Source organism: Silene latifolia, chromosome Y (assembly GCF_048544455.1).
Source record: "Silene latifolia isolate original U9 population chromosome Y, ASM4854445v1, whole genome shotgun sequence".
Lineage (NCBI taxonomy): Eukaryota > Viridiplantae > Streptophyta > Magnoliopsida > Caryophyllales > Caryophyllaceae > Silene > Silene latifolia.
Window position 1 is genome coordinate 104,354,885 of NC_133538.1, and position 9,457 is coordinate 104,364,341.

General features: G+C 29.8%; 1 long non-coding RNA gene across 1 annotated transcript; it reads right to left on the reverse strand.

Annotated features, from left to right (window-relative positions):
* Positions 1-4,724: 4,724 nt before the first annotated feature.
* On the reverse strand, positions 4,725-5,254 carry LOC141626828 (uncharacterized). Its single transcript, XR_012536416.1, has 2 exons — positions 5,192-5,254; positions 4,725-5,037 (listed from the first exon to the last, which is right to left on the reverse strand). It is a non-coding gene; the product is annotated as an uncharacterized LOC141626828 (long non-coding RNA).
* Positions 5,255-9,457: the final 4,203 nt, after the last annotated feature.

Consider the following 9,457-nt stretch of genomic DNA (forward strand, 5'->3'; position numbering starts at 1 on the left):
GTTCGTGTTTAGAAAGCTCAATCGAAACCTAACCATATTGAATCCGTTGTCATATGTGTGAATCCGCTTACATATATGAGTTATTAAACCTCAACCAATATTCATTAACTTCGAGTCTCGTGTCGTATTGTTTGCATCTCTAATTTAATATCACGTCACTATCACCAGGGACGAAGCTAGGTTAAAATTATGACCGGGGCCGATTTCCACTTCGTCACGTCTATACTCATGTATCATAAACTTCATTATTTTAGCAATTTCGATATATTTAAATTTAAGAAACATACAAGCAATTAATATATATTTTTATGTAACTATTAATTTTTACATTTGTTTTTTCAACAAACTTAATTACTCCATATTTTATATTTAGAGCGTTTTTTATCTATACAATGAAACAAATTCAAAACATAAGGTGAGACTAAAATAGTAGAATAATCACTAATGGAGTAAAATAATCATTGTTTACTAATAAGGACCAATCCCAGTAATAAAAAGGGTTCCATACTTTGTAAGGAAAAAAAAACAAAAAAAGGAAATGCAAAACTGACATTTCCGTGAGTCGAACAGGGGACTTCAGAGTAGTAGTCTAGGCTTGCATGAAGTTGTTTACCATTATGCTATTACAGACTATTGATTTTTTATTACCATTTATTAATTATCCTTGAAAAGGTCACCCGGGCCATGGCCCATTCAGCCATAACCGAGCTTCGTCTCTGACTATCACCCTATATCCCATTGTCCCAAGCTTCATACTTTAACTTATACTCCGTACCAAGAAGTGCAATTATTTTTCACATAGGTATTCCTATATGACCAAACTAACCCATAACTCAATTTGAATTCTCTCTATTTCCTCTCTAAAACACTCATATATTATTATATATTTTATTTTATTTTCATTTATTTATCTTTTCATACCCAAAAAAGGTAATGCACCTTTATTTTTCTTGAGAAAATGGAGGGGAACCATACTCTCATTAACCTATGTAAATGACTAAATAGAGTTCATATACCTAAAAACAAAGTACGATAAGAGTTTTAATGAAAAAAAAACAAATAAATTACAAAATATCATGTGTTTATTTTTTTAAGATCCATGTAGAAAATCGAAACTTCTTATTAAATTTTTTCTGAATCATTAATGTTTTTATTCTGATATTCTATCTTCATGGAATAATTTCCTTAAAATGTTTTTATTAATGTATCTTCACAGCTTCATCATTATCACCCCTAATTCCGCACTAACCTGCACATTAACGCAACCAATTTGATTTTGTTTAATTTGTTTTAAGTTAACCAATAAAATTCGTTTTTTATTTATTAAGAATACAATTTGATTAACCAAGTTAAAATTAGGGCTACAATTTTGAATAATTGAATTCGGGTTGTAATGTCACTTTTGTTCTTATTAATTTAAGGGTAGAGTAATAATTTTATCATATTTGTTCCTTCCCAATAAGAAGAGTAGGACAATAAAAGTAGGATGCATGGAGTAATTTGCAACAATGGTAGTCTATCATATGACAAAGTAGTTTATAAACATTAACTATATCACATAACGGGAATTAACCTCTAATGCTCCATGCTCGTGCAATTTCAAGTTATATACTAACATAATTAGCAATGAATGTGTTTAATCTTAGTTTTTTTTCCAAATGAGCGCGTTATATCGTGTTAAGAATCGAACCCCCAATTTCATGGTTGGAGTAAAAGAGTTTGAATGGCTCTTTTTGATATTATACAGAATATATAAAAAAGATAATAGGCATTAACGGCAATTTACTTAATAAAGCGATGGTGTAATGCTGGGGCTATTGGCATACATGGGGCATACATAAATTATTTGGCTTCAAAATTGGTAAGATGCTTATGTCTACCCTCACAACGAATAAAAAAGGTAAATAAAAAAAAAAAAAAAAAGCTAAACAAATGAATAAGGTGGAAGGAGTATATGTCACTGTCAATATATATTAACCACACCTGAGTATATATTTTTGTACAATGCCTGAATTGAACAATCACATTATATGCTCGATTTTATTTGTACCTGAAAATTCAACCAAAATACAATTAGTATAGATGATACTTTATATGATGGCTAATACAACTCTAAGCTTGCAATTAAAAACAAATAAGAAAATAAAATTAATTTATACGTGCCAAAATGCTTATATAGTATTTCTTATGCATGGTATAAGGTTATTTGAAGTGTAGTTGGCCTCTTTTTTTTGTTTCATTGTATCTCACGGAGACTGTGACAAGAAGGATATTCTTGATTAAAGTTATGGAGTACTTTTTTTAATATGTATGCAATTAAACTACATCTATTCTAACAGCTCTTATGTACTTACCTTTATGAAGACCGAAGAAGTAGGACTGTAGAAGGCTAAAACTTTTCTAACCAAGTATATAGAAATTTCTTATCTAATGTAATATAAAAATATTTCTGTGTGATTAGTTGACAATTATCATCTTAAATTAGTTGTTTGATGGAATTTGGTTCTAATTGCAATTTGGTGATTTAGTTTTAACGTGCGGTATTTCACTTCCATTTGAATACATCTACTCATATTTTTTATATTAAACTAGGTTTAAACCCGTGAAATTCACGGGTCTGCTTTTAGAATTTTAAATGTATATGGTTAATAATAGCGAAGATATATTGATTTAGTTGAGTAATTAATTAATTTCGAATTATTAACCATACATGAGCCATTATATACTGCGTCTATTACTATGGTTAAGACTTATAATAAAATTAGTACATACTCCGTATTTAATTACCCATAGTCAGCCGGTGGCGGATTCAGGATTTAAATTTAAGGAGACAAACGGTTAAGGTACACTCGAAAAAAAATCGAAAAATTTAATTTAATATTCCGAAAATCTTGTCCACAAGGAGGGCAAGGGCCCCTGCTAGCCCCCTAGCTCCACCACTACCTATAGGCATAGCGCCATTTATATATGTACGGAGTAATATATTCATACAATAAAATTAGTGTAAGACAGATTGTTAGAAAACTTAGTTAATAAAAAAATCCAAAAGTTGGGTTAAAAACTTAAATTTGATTATATTCACTAAAAATGTACATTTATCAAATATTATTTACTAGATTTTGTGCCCGTGCGTTGCACGGTTAGTAAAATTTTTTGTAACAATAATGTGTAGCACTATTACATAGTTTAGCTATAAAACTTTCATAAAGTCTTTACATACTATTTTATATATGCACTCTAAACCTAGAAGAGTATATTTAGCTTTGAACACAATATCTATATAAAAAATCGACACAAATATCAGCCTAAAATTTTCCATTTAAATTAATCTCACACTTTTTATTGTGCGGATCATTATTTCATAATCAATCACCTTATTTATTAATTTTTCTGATTAGTTGTTTATTTCTATCATTAAATTATGGCATCGTCACCTTCTAAATAATTACGATTATAGTAATGTGAAGCTAAGTCTCTCTTTGAGGGGTTAATTAAAAGTGCTCACATAGAAGCATTACATTATTGGTCCATATGTGTAGTGAGTTGACTTGTGTGTTTGTTGCTCACCCAAATTCGAAAATTTCTAATGTATAACTTGCACTCGGTTTTTAAGAAACCAACCAACCGTAAGTCACTAATATTTATTTACAAAAGATTCTACGTATTAATATCTTTTATAATTTAGCGTATATGATAAATATGTACTAAAACTTTATAAAACATAAATCGTCTTATCTGGTTGTAAAACTAATAACTTATCATCTCAAATTTTTAAATTTAAATTTAATTTAATATTTAGAATATTTATCTTATAGTAAAACTTATAAAATTTATATTTTTGTAAAGATAGAAATAATATGTCCATTGTTTTTTTTAAAACTATACCTTCTATAATTAAAAACATCGAACAAAAAGTACACAATGATATTTTAGAGAAAATTATCTCATTCCATTCTGAAAAGTGTTCATTGAGAATGGGTTTTGTATAAGAGTGTATCATTACTTAAGTAGCTTAGCTTGAAATTATTATTCCATTAGATTTCTAGAGCTTAATTAGCATAGCTTTATCACTCCACCAATTCATTTCTTAAACTTTGCATGTTACTCCATCGTGCCAATTCACTCTTATATTCGTAGACACTTTATTTTTTGGTGAGTCCCAAATTTTTGAAATCGTGGTTGGTGACGAATTTGAACTATGCACAATTTCAAAAATTTGGCACGGTGACTCGGTGATTGTACGAATGTAGGATAGTATATACACAAATTAAAAGTAGTGAGAGATTGTGATAAGCAGAAGATTACTAAAATTTGGGAGAAACGGTCTTCCAATAAGTTATTGAGAGACCAATCTTTCGTACCCTTTTATATTTATTTTAGTAACCCTTTTACTTAATAAATATATTCATATGCAATATTTATAACTAATTAATGTTACTCATCGTTGTTATCTCGTATTTTAGAAGCACAGCATGCTAATAATAATATAAGCTAACGAATATCATACGTAGAAAAAAAAATATGTCAAACATAATCCAAAAAACTCTTAGTTAAAAAGATTTTCTATAGATTTATTTAATTTAATTTTCAATTACCTTTAAAATTTACTTAGTTTCTATAGATTTATATAATCCAAGTGATTATATCGTTGGCTAGCACATTATTTAAAGTTAATAGGTGGAGATACCTTGGTCTATTAAAAATCTATTATGTATGAACTATGAATATTAGAGAAGTGGATAAGCAATATACATTTGTATTACGGAGAATATTTGATAATGCATCTTATATTACTACTATAATAATTAAATTAGGTTTTCGTTTATAATAGAATTTGGAACGCTGTATTATAAATCGATGCCTCTTGAGGCAAATCGATGACGCTTCTTACTTGTATGTGCATGCCTTTTCTCTAGGTTGTGTATATGCTCACTTTTCTTTTACGGTAATGATAAGCAAATTATCTCCCCGTGCTCCAGTTCATAATCCGGTCTCTGATGGTCAAATATGGAAAACTCCATGGGATGAAAATAAAACCTACAATACGATAACAAATGAAGCAAACCGATCTCTTTAGAAAGCATCAATAATGATTGAGAATTAAGCTATGCAACTTTCCGTAAGATACTAAATAATACTCCGTACTTCATACCCTGTAATTTGCTACGATGTGAACAAATATGTTACTTACATACATCTTTGAATTGCTCTTTAAAGCTAGATGCTAAAACACACAATGTACCTACAGAATAATGGCACATGAAAAACTTGGTTAGAGACTTCGAGATATAGATCAGATAGATAAAGCCAAAAAAAAAAATCACACACAATACAAAAGGGAGGGAAGGAGGGCATATTAATCGTATAGCAGGGCATTGATAATGATATTGATAGTATATATATAATACATATAGTATACCACGTTTAATAATCAAAACTATTTGAAACTGAGTAGGAAACAAATTAACCCTTTATTTGAGCTCTTATTATGTAATCTTTATCTTATAAACTACCTATAATTTTAAATTATCTCATTTCAATATTTTAGAACTTAAATAATTCACAAAACTTGAACCAATAATATTGGCATCTTATCAAATTCTCTATCTTTTAAGATTTATTTTAACTTTTAAAATAATTTTAAGATTTAGTTAAAATTATTTAGGTGTTTTAGAATAGTTGGATACTCTAGAATTGCCTGAAAAAAGCCTCTTTTATATATATATACTAGATTTAATGCCCGGGCGATGCCCGGGCGATGCCCGGGCTAATATGTAATATCTTATGATTATAAGCATGACATAATTAAACTCCAAGATCGTGTTATGTTACACTTAATTTTGTTGAACTGAACATATTGAAGTTGAATTGAACTGAACTTATAAGAACTTAACTTTTACGAAATGAACTTATAGGAATTGAACTGAACTTATATGAACTTAACTTATAGAAAAATGCGTATAAATTGACTTATATTTTTTTAACTGAACTTATATGAGTTGAATTGAATTTATAGGCGCTTAACTTTTCTGAACTGAACTTATAAAAACTTAATTTTTCTAATAAGCTCATTTAATTAAGAATCTTAAGCTATGAACTCTTTCCATTAAGGGCCATAGCCGGCAGAAATGGTAGAAATTTGTATTATGATTAATCTTCTGATAATTGACCTTCAACAACCTAACTACCACAAATGGGTGACTTGGAGTTCTAGAGCCGAGAGTCTGAAAAACCAACGAAGGCCACCGTGATACCAAAATCATATATTCCTAATTAACTTATTTATTTGAACGGATTATACTTACACTCTACTCTTAAATAGTTAAATCTACCGTATTTCATGTAGAAATCATGGTAACTTCGCATCTTCGAGTTAATCTTAATGCTAGGACACTCCAATAATTGAAAAAAAAAATTAATAACTTCTGAAGCGAATGTTAAATTCCATGCTAAAGCTCCTTTCTCGTGTAATAGCGGTAATAGCTAAATTCATTCCTAGTTAATAACATAATATCCCGAGAAAGGAGCTTTAGCATGGAATTTAATAGTCCGTGAAATATCCCGAATTACTACGTATAAATAGTCGTGCTGTCAGTGAAAGAATCAGTTCTAAAATTCTAAAGTTCTAATGTATGTGGTCATCGATGGGCATATATCTGTTGCATTTTTTTCTATACAGAATACATGCATGCTGTAAATAAGTAATTCCTCATTATTCTTACTAATTATTATAACATAATTAAATAAAAGAGATACTCCTTCCGTCTCAAATGATATGTTTACACTTCACTTATTTCCCTTATAAAATAAAATAAAGGAATTGTAAACATATCATTGGGATATAGAGAGTATGTAACAATTTTGATCAACAAAAGTATAAACGTGATATTTGTCTAAGTGTACCATTATATGGATGATTTGTCTTTTTAGTTAATTTTATCATACTAAAGTAATTGAATGTGACGCTCCCTTGAATTGGATACACAAAAATAACTTATTCACTTTCCCTAATGAAGAGTCTGAGAAAGTGATACAATCAATTTTGAAAGAGTCAGGAAAGATTAGAAGAATGCAACTCGGCCCGACTCTGGAATTCCAGTGCGATAGCTAATTAATAAAATATAATTAAAGTTTCCAAGCTAAAATAAACTTTATTAGATTTAATTTTTAGGCATGTATTACATTCTAATTTCTATGTATAGTTAAAAGAATATACGAAGCATGCTATGTACAAAAAACTAATAAAAATACTTACCAATGAAGCCACCAAATAAAATCTGGTTTATTGTTCAAACCATTATTCTGGGAAAAGAATGTCCTTTTGCGATTGCTAGATCGTGCATAACTATAACTGTAAAATAATGAAGCATCTATTAGTATAACGGAAAAAACTACGAAATTGTTACTAAAAATAATATCCAACATGTGCTATTTCTATACGACCATGCAATAAAAACAAATGTACAGTTATAGTCAATCGACATTGCAAGAAAATATGAAAAACAAAACATTCATCTTGATACAATTAACGGAAGACAGAAAAGTTAAAGAAATAGAAGGGTACAAAAACTGATTTCTATTTGTTATGTATTATCAAGTCTTATGTAGTACTATGTAGAGGTGTTTGAGTCCTAGTTAAAGTCTAGTGTTTAGTATTGTTTATAAGTACGTAGTACATCGTTACGTTAACTCTATCTAATTGCATGAGAATACCGACTTGTATAGGAGTGTAGTTTTTTTTCTTTTTTAAATATATTAGGTAGTTTGTAAAAGTTGGAAACTCTATAATCGCTTGAAAAAAGCTTCCTTTATTAATATAGATAGATATTGATTGTGTGAGACAATTTAACACTCTAAGACAATCCAATTTTACAAAACAACAACTCATTCGCTACAAAAAAATAGTTTTCTTGTCGAAAGGAATCGCCTCACCGTGTGAAATCTTTTTATAGTATAATTTATGATCTTAAAATATGTAAGAAAATACATAACACCTTTTTTTGGTTACCAAAGGGAACACCCGAACATCCTGCAAGCCCGAGCACCAGGTAAGTCATCAAGGTTGCCCGAGGATCAGGTAAGTCATCAAGGTTGCCCTTGATGGCAGGTGGATACCGCAGCACTCCCCTGTAGGGAGTCGAACCCATGACCTCTAAATTCATTGTGTCATATTGTAACGCTTTGAGACACTCTCGCGCTCCAGTACACTCAAGCCACTTTGATAAAGAAATACATACTATCATGAGATAATAAACATTAAAAAAACATAAGAAAGTAATTTAAGGAAAAAAAACAAATATGAAGAACATAAGAATAACAAAACCAAGGGATGTAAATTTGTGATTACACTACAAAATGAAGGCTGCACACCTCTCCCTCTGCTTTCATCATCAAAATTCCACTACTCTCACTCTCTAATAATTTTACAATTTTGCAATTGCAAATGTTCATCGATCAAGCCAATCATTTGATGATCACAAATTGAACAAAAAGAAGAGCAATAATAAGCATCATTACAACCACCTAAACCATGAGATTCAATTCATGGCAAAAATGTTACCGTCACCCCCACACGGTTTGTCATCTCTCCATATTATTCGCATGGTAATATCGAACATTTTAGTATCGACTCAAATCGAATCACCTATATAGATCGACTGGGTTATTGAGAGGAAAAGGTAAAATAGTCCACCGTCATGTCACCTCTCCAGATCATTTGCATGTTCGTTGTTCAGTTAATCGGTCTCGGTGAGTTTTTGTACCATAATACCAGCATACGTATTAATCTTCTTTTAAGTTTTTGTGAATGGTGAACGATGGAGATGATGGGGTTTTATACATGGATTTTAATTTTATACTGATTCTTGTAGGGTGTCTCTTGAGAACTAATTAAGCGATATTTTAGGTAGAAAATTTCGCATATCATTTTTGTGTCAAATTTTATAAAGATTTTTCGTATATTGATTTATTGAGTGAAACTATCCTAACAAAAACCCATTGTTGTAGTGATATTAGTTTGAATATGGAATATGGAATTGGAATATTCCATCCACATTCCACTCCATATTACTCGGTAAATGATATGGTTCCATTCCATATTTCCCGCCGTTGATTTGCAATCGTCGTTAGTTATTATAGGGAGTGTTTTTTTTGCTTTATTTAATTCTTTTTTCTAAATTTGTAGGAGCTTTTTATTAATCGCCACATAGGACTGTGCTTGTTAATTAAGATGCTACATCAGCCTTTTTGGCTACTACATTAGAGAAATATATGATTTCTATAGTTTAATAATTTATGTAATTTTATTCTAGCTAGGTAGTTTGTAACAGTTGAAACATATGCTTGAATCAGTTTCAGAAAAGTTGGACTCTCTGTAATTTCTTTAGTTGATAAAACTTTTTACTGTTTAATCTAAATCTGAAAATCTAAAAAAAATTAAGAAACTTCTCTATGTGAA